A 15,720-nucleotide genomic window follows, 5' to 3' on the forward strand; every position below is an offset into this window, starting at 1 on the left:
ATGTTAGAGTGGACTTTGTTAAAGAGACAGCAGCTTCATTTTCTTCATTGTTTTTTTTTTTTGTTTTGTTGTTTTTTTGTACACTTAGAGGACACAGACTCTTGTAGTAGCGTATGGAAGGAAAGGATGGAGGATATGAGCTGGTGCCCTGACATGGAGAGATGTAGTCAGCAGCAGCTTCTTTCTTTCTCTCTCTCTCCTCCTAGCTCAGTCCATAGTTGCAGTTGTGTTCATTTGTCTGCACCTCCTCCTCCTGTCTCCCAGATCAGCAGTAGCAGCAGCAGCAGAGAGGCTGGAGGATGCTGTCTGCACAGAGCTCAAGCAGCTTCACAGAAAACTGATGGCAGCTTTACATGCACTTGCAGCCTAAGCTGAAGCTAAAGCCACTGCCAATCCCACCCCTTCATACAGTGGTACAGTCCTCTGGAGCTGTGTCTGCACCCTGGATGGTGTACGCCTGCTTGTTCCAGCACTGGAGCCCTAGGATGATGATAAAGGAGCCTTGGTCCATGTAGGAGATTATCACTTACTGACCCATAGAACTGTCCTTGTCACCAGCATCCTGCTCCTATTGACTCCTGGAGGTTGACTGATGGCTGTTCAAGGTGGATTTATCTTCTGCCTCTTTGGCAAATAAGCGGTCAGGCAAGGGCACCAGTGTTAGGCTATGGCAAGACCTGCACAGGGCAGAGAGAAGCAGCCTGGGGGATCAAGGCTGCCCAGAGTTCCCGGTCAATAGGTAGGTGCCAACTGCTATGTTTTCTCTCTGTATTTGAGGAAATGAAGATGTTAGTATGTGATTGTAGATACTCATCTGTATACACGTGAGGGCAACATGCTCTGAGCCGAGAAGCACTTTGTAGGGTGTGTGTTTCTGGCTGGTTCAGCACTCTAACAAGTGGACAGCGCATTCTAGTCTACTACTAGGACGTGTGTATATAGGCGCCTGCTGGGTGGGTCTGGGGTACACACTTATTTCTATCATATCATAGCTAAGGCTTTTACATACTGGTTAAACACTGCTGCTTAGGTGTAATCATGGAAAAAAAGAGCTAAATACATGGATTGACTAAGATCTTCCAGGGCTGCAAGAGTTAAGCTTGGACACAGAAACACATTGGTGTAGAAGCAGTAGTCAGATATCCTATGATAAAAGGTGAGTGATCCTGGAAAGCTTCATGACATTCAATCAAAATGTCCAATGATTTTATGATATAAAAATAGAACTTGGTAAAGCAAATGCAGCAATGTCATAAAACCTGGTAAAAGTGGGCACAAGTGATCAGGACTGTTACAGGGAGTTCTGCTTATATTGTGGATTCTATTGTATTAATTTGCTTTATCTCACCCATGCCAGACTTTTTAGCTTCATCTGTCACATCTTTTCAATCTTCCTGGTGTCATCTTCGTCTGTGCATCTGTTATTTTTTTTTACATGACATTTATTTTGTGACCCTATCAGTGCCCTTAAATATGGTGCGACTATTACAGCTGACCTTTGCTTCAATAGTTAATATTTCGCATTTAGCAGATAATATATAGTATCCATTGTTCTGTCAGTCCAACCACTTATAGAAAGTGAAAAGAAGGACTGTCTACATTTGGTGTGTCGGCAAGCCCTAGTGGGGGCTAATGAGCCTTTCTAAAAGGGATTACAGTAAATAATGTGTTGTGTACAGCCTCAGTGATACACTAGAATATCCTATTCAATCCAATGATTATTTAAGTATAGGCTTCTTTGTGGTTACTGTTTGTCTGCAAGAAATGCATTGTTTTTTTCTTCTGTGGTTGAGGAGTCTGTTCAGTTCTTGAAAAGTCAATATACTTAAAGCATACAATCCATAGTTTTACTATTTTAGCTTTTTGTATGTCAAGTTTGCAAATAATTTATTTCCCTTTTATGTTTAAGCTTTTAGCAGATGCCTACAGCCCTTATACTTCTGCTTATGAGCCTCTGCAAACACAGTATGAACCTCCACATGAGTCTCTATCATGGACTTTAATGAGAAGGCTTTTCTACGTGTTGGAAAGCAGCATTTTTGAGTTATTATATTATTATACTGTGATAAAAGTAATATGTGTTTAAAAAGTGCACTAAATATATACCAACTCCATGTAATACAACAACTCCATGACTGTTAGACTCATTTTTAACTATTTTTTTGCCAACAGAACTATCAGTCTATGATTAGTGTGTCTTTAAGAGAAGTAAATGAAACCTATAATATCAGCTTAATTTTATCATACATAGAATATTGACTCACTTCCTAAGTTGTCCTAGAAAGGGTTACATTTTACAAAAAGGATATTTTTTATTCTAGTAGATTTGTGCATTATAGTTATAGTCATGGTTATTATGCATTCTCATTCATTTGCATCTGTGATATGTATAATAATGATGGATGCAGCATATAAGTTAAGAGCACAAGGACCCTTGCCAATGAAGGCTGGTGCGTTGAGTGGTCTGGACTTTTGTTAATTAATAAAAGGTAAAGTCACTTAATACTTTGATTGTCTGTGCTTTACCATTAGCCATTGTCATTGGCACCTCAATTTAGTGCAGACATTACAATACTTTATATAAAGCTTACATTGACATTAGTTATGCCATGTAATTGACCATGGCATCTGGAGTGATATCCCTTCTCAGTGATTGTCAAATAATCGAGATTTTCAATTTATTCCTTCTAACAATAGCAAATACAACCTTGAAATGAAGAAATCCATATAAAGTGCAAATACTTTACCTAGAAGTGTATTGTGCATATCCATTATTGTTGCATCTATCTCTAACTTCTTTTACTTAATATGTATGACGACAAGCAGATGTGGCAGAGTCTCAATTTTGTGAAACTTGGTAACTCAGAGTTAACATAACTTGAAAGGAGGGACTGCAGTCCAAAGATCATGTCTTTTGATAATAAACATATTTCTGCCATTCCTTAGAGAGGTGTGCATTATTATTAGTTCCAACTGGTGGACCAACTGGACCAATTAGCGCCCATGTATATTATATGACAAAGGGTTTTTATAAACCCAGTACACTTCGACCATCCGATAATCCCTGAATCCGAGTATATTGCCCTGCAGTAACAATTGCAATCCTTAATCCTTCCCATAAACATTGTCACTGCAGCACCATAGCCTGCAGTGCAGATATAGTCCACTCCGCCAGAAGCAACAGTAAATAAGTGCCGTGATAAAATTCATCTGTCAGTGACCAGTCTCAGTTACATGGGATTTGCTGCAGCATTACCATGTGACTCGCTGCCATACTCTCTTGGCAGGAGGATAGTCATGGTGTAAGGTGACACAACATATGACAGTAAAACTTTGCAAAAGTTCCGATTCAACTTGAAACCTTTTTGGATACTGCAGGGGCAACAGGAAGTCCTAGGTTTCTTAATGAAGAGGATGAGTCAGTGGCGGTCGTAATGTAGAACCAAATTATTATTAATGACAGCAATTATTTTTAGCCTTAAGAAACAGAAGGAAGTGGTGAATAATGGGAGTTTCTCATTTAACTGGTTCTTGGCAGGAACATAAAAATAGCCTATATAAAGTGTTTCACCATAAATGTTCTAGTCATCCATTTCTATGATGCTGATGAGATACAGGACATATTCTGGGCATGGCTCAATAAGCTGCTGTATTGACTGACATAGATTCCAGTTTCTTTATTGTGTGCAAATTTTTCAGAATGTCAAAATAATCCGTTCTCTAAAGTTTAGAGGAAGCCAGTCATGGCAAGAGAAATGCATTGGTGCCGTTTTTATAAGGGAAAAACTGCTTCTTTAACTCTACTGTATACAATGTGAAAAATTGCTATGTTTTTCTAGGGATGAGACTTTGCAGGCATAGTCAGAGCTTCTGTGTTTGTGGCAGGATTAGATGAAGGTTATTGGGTGGTACCGAATAATGTATGTTTATTCCAAGAAAAGACGTGGCTTCTTCTCGAGGGGAACTGTCACTCAAACACCAAGGAGACAATAGAACAAAGGAAAATAAAACTGTACTGACGATTTGTGTTCTGTTAGTAGAAAAAAGAATACGCCAACATGTAGTCAAAGACGGTTTCCAGTTTTTGTACGTAGAAGATGCTTTAACCACTACTTTTCTGTATTCAGTTCTTAAATGCCTGTTGAATGTATAACAATAATCAGAACAATCATCAACACGTCACTGTAACTAAAAATTGTGCTAACTACTAGATAATCAATAAATCCATGTGTGATATATTCTACATATATTACATTATAGTATGGATCCTGTGCACCCTTTACTTGCACCACGAATGACATCATAAATGGTTAGCTGCTACTGATATCTCTCTCGATGTTCATGCAGATTCACTATAGCAGTCTGTACAAACTGATTGGAGGGGTCATTTAACTTCAAGCTTTTATTATTCTTCTTTTAGGCCACATTCACATGACCAAATGGGGGAGGGGGGCAAGCTTGTGGCCTTACATACGTGTCCCATAGAAAACAATGGACGGACGGAGAGATACAGTTCCACACACGTGTGGCACCGTTCCACTCCATACACGGGGAAAAGATAGGACGTATCCTATGTTTTTCCGCGTGATGGGTCATGCGCAATGGATCACTATGGAACGGAAGGGGGGTCTACTTCTCCTCCTCTACATCGCTGCGAACATATGCCCGCCTCACCGTAGCCGTGTGGGCATACATCAGTGTAGCCTTATATTTGTGTATTTGAATACTTGCCCCAAAATTTGCAACTTTTGTACTCACCCTGCAAGTCTAGCCATGCAAGAATTTTTCAGTGTTGTGTCTGTTATATTGTTAAAATACAGATGTGGTCATATGCAAAAGTCACAATTTCAGTGCAAATTGTTTTTAAAAAGTTGCAAATAAACTCCAGTCCAGAACAGCTGTAGGAAAAACCTTAGAAGGGTTTGCAGAAGTGTTTGACTTTTGTGCAATGTTTTTTTTTTTTTTTTTATAAAAGGTTGCAAAAACCCCATTAACTCAGCTGCCTTATATATCAACCTCTATGGGTACATTCACATGAACATACATTCACATCTATGCCCGAGTGGGCACACGTCCTCGTGCTGGAGAGGAGGATGGATGAGCGCTGCTAACCCCTTCCCCTCTCCGTAGACCAACATAGGGCCAGCGCAATAACTTTAAAATATAGGACATGCCGTATATGTCCATGTGCACAGTTACGGTGCAGTGAGACAATGGGTGCTTACCACAATGTCAGCAGGTCGCATAGACGGCAGTGGGGACCAATATGTGGGCGCAAATGGTGCGAACAGACCCTAATATAAATCATTCAAGTCCAAAACCCAAAATAACCAAAAAAAGACACACATACAAGTGTCCTGAATAAAGATAATGACCCCCCATTGAGTTTTTTGTGTTCAAGTAGAAGTCAAACATGCAGATACTGTAAACAAAAATGGAACCTAAAGTCCTGTAGCAACTTGCAAATGCAACTCCATTCATATATACTGCACGGAATTCAATTCCAGACAGAGAAAGGAAAGGGGGGCAGGTATCAGTAGGTCAAAAGGTAAGGAATACTGTGGGAGATTGAGAGAGTTAATATAGAAAAGGAATATAACGTGCGGGACTCATGTGTCACAGCATACAAGAAGCAGGAATTGTGTAATCATTATTATTGATGACAGTCACCAGTGGATAGAAATGGAATATCATTAGTTTATCTGCTATAACCGTAAACAGAGATTACATTGTAAACCTATGTGAGTCTAGAAATCCTATATTATCCTTTTAGTGAAAGCTGACATTTTTTTCTACTTCATTGAGTTTGAAAATGATGAATATTTTGCTTTTCATAAAACATTCAGTAAACTTAAATTTTATCCACTGCAGGAGGGGGCATAAGAATAATAATCTTTATATATCGCCATCAAATACCGTAGCGCTAAAGCAGTATTTACAGTAAAACCGTTTTCCAGAGCTTGTGCTCACAGTCTTTTTACCTCTATACATTGCCTTTGTATAATATGATATTCCTGCATTCTCTATTGACTCAAATATATTTTTTCTATATTTTTTACATTTTTACTTCTTTTTCTTCTCTTCTTGCTCTCTATCAATCCCATGATGCCTCAGCACATCATCACATAACCAGTCACAGACCGAGCAAACTCTGATAGCTTGATAGCTTCCTTTTTATTATTCTACTAAATTAACTTAGATACTATAATTATACAGTCTGGGCAACTGAGCTGTGAGATCCCTATTTTTAATTGTATGAAAGAAACCTATGTAATAATCATTAGTAAATGTGGGAAGAGTTATTTCCTCCCTATGGAGAACCTTGCTGTACAGTTCATTCATTTTTCAAAACTTAGGAACTGCTGAAGAACGGGATGAGTGACATGACTCATTATGAGACCAGTCTCTAATAGGCCTAGTTAAAACTTTGGACTGGGTCCCCATATGTCTAAGCACCCAATAATGTACCCAGAATGAAAAATACAACCAGCTGTAAATATACATGTGCATGCAGTGATTATACCAGAAAAGTACCAGCAATTAATATACCACAGACATAAATATACACCAGATACGAATATAGTGCTCCAATAAATATATTCCAGTGAATATACCACAGACAATAAATATATTCCAGCAGTGGGTCGCAGTATGTGCTGCTTCTGCTTCCCAGGCCTTTGACAGTCACATGGCCTGTTTGATGTGCAATGTTCTGTATGGTGCTGTATTTGATTAGCAATACGGTCAATATGGATGATATATCCTAAGGATAGGATATCAATATCTATATCTTGGAAAGTCCCTTTAAATACACTTGAAAGCTTAAAAGCACTGCTCTTTTCAATTCAATAGATGAAATGTCAGGATTTATTGTGCTGTCCTTTCTGATGTACAACCACATAGACATTGTGACAATAACCTATGTAAAAACAGATATTTACCTAAAGAAGTTTACTTGTTTTCTAGAGCCAAAATAGATTTATATTCAGATTTCCATCATCCAAGGATATTAGGATCACGTTTCAGGTCACATAATATTTTGCAATGTCTTACATGCATTATAAAAGATGCGAAAAAGGACCATTTTCATGGATCAAAGTAGTCAGTATAAAAGGTCATACTGTGCTAATATGAGATAATTGAGGTCCCGGCGTGTACGTCTAGGCACTAATCTACTACTGGGCACATAACATAAAAATCTGGCATATTTGCCAGTATCATGGACTCTACATTCACCAGTTAAATCCTGGCATTATTAAAACACTTCTACTTCACAAAAGTGTGAGTCTAATTATTTCTCTAGAGATGAAAAGGGAGAAATGATTTCTAGTTTGGTAAATGGGAGCGCCTGAGCTTCTAATTAATATGCCAATGGTCTATGTACATTTCACTTAATTTGATTCAGCAAAAAAAGTAGTTCAATTTGCATAATATAACAGATAAGTTCAGACACTTTTTAGTATGTCGACTAATAAACAGCAACTTCAGCAACATGACAGGGAGAGATAATGAACTGTCACATGCAGTATAGTGATCCATTCTGCTTGTGCTGCTAACAGATGTGGCCCTCGTATTTAGGTTGTATTGAAGTTTTAATCAACCGGAGTCTTGAAATGGATGAAGCATCTTCATCTTCTAAAAGTAACATCATGGTCAGAATGTAGCAAGCATTGTAGCTTGCACTCATCAATATGTTGGAATTTCAATAGACAGCAAGTCATGAGCATTATGTTGGTCTATGTCTAGCAAACAAGCTCCCAGTGTCATAAAAGCATGGCCTTCAATGGATAGTACAATGGCACTGACAAATAATAAGTCATTTCCCATACAGACATACCTGTTTAATATAAAAATAATGTATGAGTGCATAGTGTAAAGGATACTACTCTGCAGTAACTGTATCTGGAAGCATCAGAATAAAGGGAGATTCCGACGTATGAAACTTGGCTTATTGAAGTAGGTACAAGCCAAAAATTCTCAATGTAATTCATATATGTTGAGCAGTTTACAAGTCAAAATGCCATGTTTATAGCCTTCTGCCTAAAGTTATGTTCCAAATTAGGTGAGAGAGAATGGGTTGAACTAGCTTTTTACTGATGGGGAGCAACAAAGGCAGCAATAGTATAGGCTTATAGAAAGCATATGACTGGGCTCTATTGGGCCCAGTGCAAATTTGGATTAGTCCTACAAATTCCTACGCCTACATACTATCTCTAGTTATGTATAAAAAAATACAAAGCACAAAATGTACCACGTACAAACGTACGTGCAGTGATTATTACAGACATATACCAGCCATCAATTTAACACACACATAAATATATACCAGAAATTAATGTACTGCCCACATGCATATATACCAGCAGTGGGTTAATGAACTCTCACATACTCAAACAAAGGTGACCATTGTATTGGTTGTATTAAAGTTTTATTCAACTGGAGTATTGAAATTGAGAAGACATATTCATCTTCTACAAACAACATCATGGTCAGAATGTATCAGGCATTGCAGCTGCCACCCACCAATATGTTTTATGAATTTCAATAGACATCAAGTCATGAGCTCCATGTTGGTCTATGTCTAGTATTCAAGTAACAGGTGTAATAGAATCTTGGCCTTCAATGTATACTGCAATATCATTATCATATAATAAATTATGTCTCCTATAGACAACCCTATTTAATATTAAAAAATAATGCGTAAGCACATTCAGCTTCCCTGAAGTAACGGTATCTGGAACCATCAGTTTAAAGGATCAAATGCTTAGGGGGTATTCTGGTCATTGCTGCATTCAGATATCCCTTTAATTGTCATAACTAGAATTTATGTTTTCAATCTATTTGTAGCTTCTGTCATTGACTATAAACACTTTTTCACATGAAGACTGATCTTGAATTTTAGAGCTCCAGTGCGATATCAGTAAGAGCCTCCCCTAGTTATGAGTTATATTGGTAGAGGTGCTTCACATCTGCCCTTTGAGCTTATTCACGAAGTAACTTCTAGCTTTATTAAAGGAAACCTTCTAGCCAATCTGAATCCAGTAGGTAAGAAAGCAGGAGGGACAGAATAAAATGATATATAGTTTTGTAGGAAATTATTCTCTTCCGTTCTTTCTCACTGTGGTATTAGGATTATGATGCTATCAGTGATTCATAGTCTGTCTTGTATATAGAGCTGAGTGTCAATAACATTGTAGGATCGTATGTGTGACATGACTGCAGGAACTGCAGTTTCTAAGACTCTGGTACATTGCTTTTTGTGTACATAAAGTAAACACCATGTATCATTTTGAAAAAGATTTAAATGAATTATCTTGAAGGACCACTCCAGGTTAAAACTGAAACACCATTCAATGCTTCAAGCAGGGCCTGAGGGGGGTGGTACATGACACAGCAATTCAATCCTTGATGTTCTTTGAATCCCTGTGTCAAATGCATCTCACTCCATAGGTACTGAATATAGTGTATTAGTTTTGCCTGGAAAGTTACTTGAATTATAAAACAAAAAAAATTCAACAGATTCTGTCATCTCAGATCAGAAGCAATAGGTTGAGCAGAAATCACCAGCTTTGAGACAAGTAATATGTGATAGTTACATAATGAATATGTTTTTTTTTGTGGATGGATTGATAGATACAGGAGATAGACATGATTTCAGATAGATAAAGAGATTAATTGGTAAAATTAATAAAAGTTCAGGAGCACCATGGTAATAACCATTCTCTTTTGGGTGCATGTCCCAACAGTCACGACATTCCCAAATATGTAATAATCAAAAAACAAAAGGCGGAACTCCAAAATCAGTGAAAACAATGTAATGGGTACTTAATAGAGATGAACAAGCACTAAAATGCTCGAGTGCTCGTTACATCGGGTCGAACTTTTCCCGATGCTCGAGTGCTCGTATCGAATAACGAACCCCATTGAAGTCAATGGGAGACTCAAGCATTTTTTACTGAAGGAACACATTGAAAGAACACTAAAGAAGATCACATTGCAGATGTTTGCAGATGTTTTCACTGAAAGAACACATTGAAAAAACACAGTGAAGAACACATTGCAGATGTTCCGTACATCTGCTAACTTATCCGAACGGTGTTCTTCACAATAGTATGTGAAGAAAAATGTGTGTGAAGAACACATTGCAGATGTTTCCCTACATCTGCAATGTGTTCTTCACACATATTGTTCTTCACATACTATTGTGGGGAACACCGTTCGGATAAGTTAGCAGATGTACGGAACATCTGCAATGTGTTCTTCACTGTGTTCTTTCAATGTGTTCTTCACTTAAATGATCCTGTGTTCACTGTTTTCATTGTATTCTTCACTATTCTTCACTGTGTTTCGTTAAGTAAATGCTCGATCTTGAGCCGGCGAGATACTCGTCAGAGAAACGAGCCGTTTCGAGTACGCTAATACTCGAACGAGCATTAAGCTAGGACGAGTAAACTCGCTCATCTCTAGTACTTAATTAACCCAAGTGGGAAGTTTCAGACCCTATTCAGAATCCTTTCTCAAGCAATGTCATATATATATATATATATATATATATATATATATATATATATGAAATCTTACTACAGTCATGTGAACAAGCACAGGTGTATAGTTACAAACGTGATACCTGCAAATCATATACAGATATTATAACATCTCCTTCCATCTGTATTTATACATAACCTCAATAAGAGGAAGTCGATGGAGGTGAAACATACGTCGAGGGTTGTGTTTCTGTGACGGGTGACCACGTACTGCAGTACTATGATGCAAGCTACATAATGTTTGGGATCTTAATACATAATCACTTATGTTTGAAAGAATGTTTTCCCTTATTCAGTTGAATTTTACTACATAAGGGGGGCTAAGATTGGCTCCTTAGGTGTATGGGATAGTTAGTGTATCATGATATGCAAATTGTGACACAGTTGTTATTTATACCAACAAGAACATTGCACTACATGATAACCAATTTCAAGTGGTAGACATAAGTTCATCTAGATCTCTTTATTTGAGAGTATATATACAGGCGGTCCCCTACTTAAGAACACTCGACTTACATACGACCCCTAGTTACAAACGGACCTCTGGATATTGGTAATTTATTGTACTTTAGTCCTAGGCTACAATCATCAGCTGTAACAGTTATTAAATGTGTCTGTAATGAAGCTTTAGTGTTAATATTAATTCTTATGACAACCCAAAATTTTTAAAATGCAATTATTACAGAGACCAAAAATGTTCTGTCTGGGATTACAATGATAAAATATACAGTTCCGACTTACATACAAACTCAACTTAAGAACAAACCTACAGACCCTATCTTGTATGTAACCCGGGGACTGCCTGTATTGTTTAATGCATATGTTATAACAGGTATTATTATTGTATGCTGATATATGAATTGAACGGTTTTGTGGTCATGCGTATGTATTCTTTCTTCTCCAGAATATATGATGGATATTGATGTATTTTTCGTACAATAAAATTTGATACTTTTTAGATTGATAGCCTCATATGTTGTTTTTTAGGCAATTTGATTTTTAGGGTCTTGATATTACAATGTAAATTATATAGAGGTGTTGTGTAGGTGTTCCCATACATAACCTCTAGAAGCCTGAATGTGCATATAAGTCAAACACGTACAAAAGGTTGAAATTATGTATATATAGAAGGAAGGAGTTGTTATAATATCTGTATATGATTTGGATGTATCCCATTTTTAATTACACACTTGTGTTTGCTCATATCTTATCACATCGCTTAAGAAAGGATCCTGCATAGGATCCTGAAATTCCGCACTTGGGTTAATAAAGAACCCATTACATCTTTTTAACTTGTTTTGTAGTGCAGACTTTTTTGATTATTTAATCAGTGAGTGGATATATATGTAAAAGAGTGAATGATTGCTAGATAGATAGATAGATGTATCTTGTTATGTCTATCTGTCTAAGAAAGATGAATCTGATAAAGATGTATAAATAAATAGTAGACACGTATACAGGCAGTCCCCGGGTTACATCCAAGATAGGTTCTGTAGGTTTGCTCTTAAGTTGAATTTGTATGTAAGTTGGAACTGTATATTTTATAATGTAACCCCAGCCAAATTTTTTTTAGTCTCTGTGACAATTGAATTTTAAAAATGTTGGATTGTGATAAGAACCAGGATTAACAATAAATGTTAATTGCAGACATCTTTGATAAGTGTTATAGCTGATTATTGTAGCCTGAGGCTAAAGTACAGTAAATTACCAACATACAGAGGACCGGTTGTAACTAGGGGCTGTCTGTAAGTCAGTTGTTCTTAAGTAGGGTACCACCTATAGATTGATATTAGATGGATAAAAATATAGATAGCTAGATATGAGATGCAATGGAGGTAAAGATAGTAATGGTATTTAGATTTGGTGTCGCACAGAGTTAATTTCCCCACTTGCTGTCGCTCTCAGCTTTCTTCTACCTTCATCAAAGCGTATCATGTCTACTGTATAGCATGCAGTTAATAAAATATAGATAAGAATATAACAACTGTAAATGTCTGACGTCTCAGTGATCTGTGCTTCAAAGTAAAATCAAAAGGAAAAACCCTTCCACAAACAAAGTCCTCGTGTTTTCCTATGTGTACAGGACGGCATTGATTACCTATGTGTCCTCTGGTCTACTTGATTACCTGTCAGTCATGTGAAGCAAGGATTTCTAATCCTTAATCTCTCACCACAGGGAGCTTCCAAGGTAATATGGAGACATACCTAGGGGAACTTGTCTCGTGTTTCCCCAATGGCTCCTCTACAACTATTAAACTCTACCTCATTATTAGCTTCTACAAAAGCCGCCACTTCTCACCTACCTATAAATGTCAACAGAACTCTTGGATATAAAGTATCTTACTAGAAGATTATTCTCATTTTTTTTTTATTAATGCTTATTTCAGTTTTTGTCCCAATATTAAAAAGAAAACACAAACATCTTCTAATTTTGCATCTATCTATGTATCTATTGGTTGTGTCATTGTTATGTACTTAAAGAGGACCTGTCACCTGTAAAAACGTAAAGTAAACTAAAGTAAGCAGCTCCTAGTGCTTCAACAGAGGCAGCAGTGTTACACCTCCAATAATGCTCCAATAACGCTAGCAGACACCGCCACGATGTACACTAGAAACGTTTTCCGAGGTGCTGCCTCTTCCCCTCTGCCTCCATAGGCTGGTGGGCATCTGTTGTAGCACTGGAAGCTGCTTACTTTAGTAAGAAGCTCCTAGTACCGTTTTTACAGGTGACAGGTCCTCTTTAATGTTGTAAGTTAATATTATATTTTACGATGGATTGGTGTGTAACAACAAAATTTTCCCATGGGTTCAATAGATTTCCCTTCCAAATTGGAAAGATTAGATTACAGTAAATTCACTGATAATACACTAATCTTGCATACATATGGTTGACACACATAAAGTTACTGACAAAACAATACAGCTACAGATTTCGCTTTGCATTTAGCTTCTTTGTTTTACTTTCACTAAATGGTTTAAGCTCGTGGTTTATGAGTCTTTATAGCCTTTACGTTTGGTGGCGAACCCATGGCACAGGGGCCAAAGGTTGCAGTCAGAGCTCTCTTTGTGGGCATGCATGCCACTGTCGATCAAAAAGTCCAGACAGGACTCAATGTATCCTCCTGCAGTCCCAAACAGGTCAGGATGTGCTGCCATCAACGCTAATTTAAAGGCATACACCCTGGGCTCTAGGGGACTGTAGGAGGAGGAGTGGACAGAGCTGGATTATCAATGGTGCAACTAATCCAGGCCCAGCCAGAACATCCGATATGAATCAAAGGTGTGACAGAGCAGGGAGCAATAACTTACTGCTTAAATTATTGTGTTGGAACTTTTCATAAATAGGTTTTCTTTGTAGTTTTGACACTTGGTCTATGAAAGCTTCGCCATCACTGATTTAAGTGACCCTTTATGTTCTCCATGTTGATCTCTTGGCTATGTTTTAGCTCTAATGTGATGCTTTTGTAAGTTCAGTTGCATCAGCTACATTATCTATTAGGAGACTAATGTATTATGGGTGCTCTTTTAAGCATTTTTATATATTGAATTAGTTTACAGTGTTTTCTGTGATTAAATTGCCCAAGGGATGTTGCAATAATGAATTAGATGACATAAAGTATAATGAATATATTGTCCATAATTACTGTATCTTTTATTCTATGTAACTTTATACTCTGTAAAAAGGTCTGAATTAGCCATTTTATTCAGCCAAAAGGCCTTTGAGCTAACAAGAAAGGTGGAATTCCCTTCGAAAGAAGAAATCACCTTTTCCTATAACTTTTCATTTTCCCAGAGGTTAAAGTGGAGAATTCGGTGTTCATATTTCTTCTTAAAGGACTAGACTGTCTGCCTTGTATATAGTAAAACAGGCCCAGGAGAGAAACTATAGCCATAAAATGGAAGCAAAGCTGTGAAAGTTTCAACGGAGACAAATATCACAATGTGAAACCATCACTTAAGTAAGTGTGACTTCCTATTGAGTTACTTGGTCAAAACTAGTGAAATAAATATGTAGTTTGCTAAGTTTTAGCTTCAGTTCTTATCTAAAGAGTTTAGGATTTCTTGCAGTTTTTGTGGACATCAGTAGGGGAGTTGGAAAATATGATTATTTTTTACTAGAACCATTGGCATCCTATGCATTGGTAAGGATTGGTGTTGCTGCTCAGTACCAAAGTGAATACAGGAGCTGGAATTCTATGTATGATTTATGAGGGCTTGCAGAGTATTACACCAATATCAATACATTTCAAATTTGTTTTAGAATAAAGCTTAATATTTGAATAATAGGCTGATTTTGGTTAGATCATTAATCAGTAGCGTCTTTGTAATATATGATCGTAAATGTAACAGTGTGGTCAGGATTGATCAGAATTCTTTTTTACAAAGCAGTTTTTCCTTGTTTTTGCTGCTGTTCGCAGCATGACCAGTAGGTGGCCATAATGTATGTAATTCTTGCAATTTGTTTTCTCTGCTCCTCAATATGCTCCGTCGCTTGTTTCTTTCCAAAGCAAAACTGAAAATATCACTTATCTAGAATCCAATTATTCTAAAATGATCTTGTCCTTCAGAAAACACCTGAAGCTGAAGTTAGTTAGTAATGGTTCAGCACTGCATCCTATTTATTTCATCAAAGTCAATAAATAGTATTGGAAAAAAGTGTCCACTTCCTCTTGCACCTCCAAAGCTTTTGATGAATTGAAAATGTAAATATAATTGACTTGAAGGTTCCTTATTGGTTCTCTTTTATACAAGTAATGAAGTGCACTCCAGCTCTCGGAGCAGAGGCAGGAGTGGTAAAAAATAAGGCTAATGAATTTTATTTTTTACATTTGGCTATTGTTATGGTAAAGGAAATGTATTAATGACCATAAATTACCTTATTGGCTTCCTGTATTTTTAATTAAAAGGACAAGGTTTGCAAACAGGGAACTGCCACTGACATTACTACGACACTAAGGTGATTCACAGACGTTGACACTGACAGATCTGACGGCTTCACATTAATTGCAGCGAGATGAGATGAAGGAGCAGGGTGCCCTCAATGTAAAAACAGTGTGACAGTTCCTAGATATAGAGAAGCAGCTGCTTCACAGTGTAAGCCCCTGTGTCAGTGCCGTATAACCTTCAGAAAGTTACTTACTATCACTGACTTGCAGGCAGAGAGAATTGTAATTAA

The 15,720-nt window shown here is 37.3% G+C and overlaps 1 protein-coding gene across 9 annotated transcripts in view; it reads left to right on the forward strand.

Moving 5' to 3' along the window:
• Window positions 1–236: 236 nt before the first annotated feature.
• TENM1 (teneurin transmembrane protein 1) overlaps window positions 237–15,720 on the forward strand; it is a 490,610-nt gene continuing 475,126 nt past the window's right edge. For 8 of the 9 annotated variants that reach the window (XM_072124021.1, XM_072124025.1, XM_072124026.1 and 5 more), the window contains exon 1: window positions 238–739. The gene's annotated coding sequence lies outside the window, so the exon portion shown is untranslated. Of the gene's footprint in view, window positions 740–15,720 lie in introns of all 9 variants that reach the window. The other variant, XM_072124023.1, reaches the window with a different exon arrangement.

Source organism: Engystomops pustulosus, chromosome 9, assembly GCF_040894005.1.
Source record: "Engystomops pustulosus chromosome 9, aEngPut4.maternal, whole genome shotgun sequence".
NCBI lineage: Eukaryota > Metazoa > Chordata > Amphibia > Anura > Leptodactylidae > Engystomops > Engystomops pustulosus.